The sequence below is a fragment of the Arachis ipaensis genome, chromosome B02, assembly GCF_000816755.2.
Source record: "Arachis ipaensis cultivar K30076 chromosome B02, Araip1.1, whole genome shotgun sequence".
Classification (NCBI taxonomy): Eukaryota; Viridiplantae; Streptophyta; class Magnoliopsida; order Fabales; family Fabaceae; genus Arachis; species Arachis ipaensis.
Genome location: NC_029786.2, coordinates 84502659 through 84505224, shown reverse-complemented (window position 1 = coordinate 84505224; position 2566 = coordinate 84502659).

The window sequence follows — 2566 nt, the reverse complement described above, 5'->3', positions numbered from 1 at the left end:
ATCTTTTATCCTCTCTTTCTCTCTCAACTATCGCCGTTCTAGTCAGGTAGGTATAGAATCTTTTTAAGTTTTTCTTATTTGTTAGTTAATTTTTCTAAATTTAACCTGGATAACTTGATATAGTATTTGTTTAAAATTTGTTTAAAATTTTTTACTAGAGTCTTATCTGTTTGAAATTCTATAAAAAGATATAAAGAAATTTTCAACATGTTGCTAATCAATTCATGAAAAGACAACAAATTAGAGGGATTAAGACAAGGAAAAAAAATTAGCATGAAGAAGGAAATGGTGGGGTGTCAGAGTTGGAGTTAAACTCCAAAATAGTCTCTGAGATTGACGTCGTGCACTAAAATCGTCTCTGAGAATCTAATTGCACCAATTATGTCTCTGAGATTGATAAAAGTGCACCATGTTAATTCCTGACCCATTTTTCATTAACGACGTGATGATATGGCTTGATGATGTGGGCTGTTAGTGGCATTTGTCACTTCATAGTTTGGCCATGTGTAAAAATATAATGATGTGGTGACCAGTGACACGTGGCATGCTGATGTGGATGGTTGTACCACGTATCATAATGCTATTTGGCCACGTGTCTGTTTGTGCCACGTGTTGCAACAGTATTCGTCCACGTGTCACCCATTATGTCATCATTGTAGATGCACCAAATTAGTCCCTCACTTTGTATTAAGTGACTCATTTTAGTCCCTGAAATTGAATGTTGTGCATCAAACTAGTCATTTCACCAGTTTTCTCATTTTTTTAATTTAAAATTCTCAATATCTTGGATGCACTAATTTCAATTCTATTTTTTCATATATTGTTTAAATACAAGTGCTTTCATAAAAATTTTTAAGATTTTAGTTTTAATTATATAATTTTTTCTATAATAATTTAATATTGGTAAATTTTATAATATAGAAGTATGTTATTATAAAAAAAAGAATTATATGATTGATTAAACACATTTTTTCATACCAAATTAGTCCCTCACTTTGTATTAAGTGACTCATTTTAGTCCCTGAAATTGAATGTTGTGCATCAAACTAGTCATTTCACCAGTTTTCTCATTTTTTTAATTTAAAATTCTCAATATCTTGGATGCACTAATTTCAATTCTATTTTTTCATATATTGTTTAAATACAAGTGCTTTCATAAAAATTTTTAAGATTTTAGTTTTAATTATATAATTTTTTCTATAATAATTTAATATTGGTAAATTTTATAATATATAAGTATGTTATTATAAAAAAAAGAATTATATGATTGATTAAACACAATTTTTCATAAAAAGACATGTGTTTTTACTAAGAAATCGATAATTAAAATAATATTTTTTTTGTTTTTATGAAATACACGTTTTCATTGTGTGTAAATGGGCTAAACTGAAAGCACTTCAAGCGCTCTCACTATCATCTCCGACCTCTTTAGACTGGAGAGGTGGGAGATGGTAGTGAAGGCGCTTGAAATGACTTCACTTTAAGTCCAAGACGGTGGTTAAGAGTATCCGCAAAAAAAATATTTTATAAAAATACTTGTATTTGAATAACATGTGAAAAAATAGAATTGAAATTAATGCATTCAAATATATTGAGAATTTTGAATTTATAGAAAAAAAAAAAGAGAAACAACTAGTGAAGAAATTAGTTTGGTGTACGACATTCAATTTCAGAGACTAAAATGAGTCAGTTAATGTAAAGTGATAAACTAATTTGGTGCATCTACAATGATGACATAATAGACGACACGTGGACGAATACTGTTGCGACACGTGGCACAAACGGACACGTGGCCAAATAGCATTGTGACACATGATACAACCATTCACATTAGCATGCCACGTGTCACTGGTCACTACATCATCATACTTTTACACGTGGCCAAACCATGAAGTGATACGTGTCACTAACAGCCCATGTTATTAAGTTATGTCATCATTGTAGATAATATGAATTAGGGACTAACATAATACACTTTTGTCAATTTTAGAGATGTAATTGATGCAATTAGAATCTCAAAGACAATTTTAATACATAACGTCAATCTCAATGACTATTTTAGAGTTTAACTAGTCAGAGTTGGGGCGAAGGATAATAGAATTTGAGAAGAATATATAATGCTTCTAAATATTAAGGGCAAAACACCATAATAAGCCAACATCACTTCAAATTTACCTATATCAGCCAAAATGAAAATCGATTTAGCAATGAGCCAAATCGTATTTTAATGTAATTCGAACCAGGTTAGTTCGAACTGCATTTAGCAATAAATCGAACCAGGGCAGTTCGAATTACCAAGAAAGACTTGAAGGTAAATCGAACCAAGCAAGTTCGAATTATAGGTAAGTTAGGTCTTCAAGTAATTCGAACCACCCTGGTTCGAATTACACTTATGATGGGTTCTTAGTAATTCGAACCACCCTGGTTCGAATTATTAGTGATTGGGCTATATAAGGAGTTCGAATCAGCCTCATTCGAACCATTCTCACCTTCCCCTACCCCACCAAATCTCAGAGAAAACGACACAGATTCTCTCCGACAAAGACCTGAACGGAATACTCTGCTG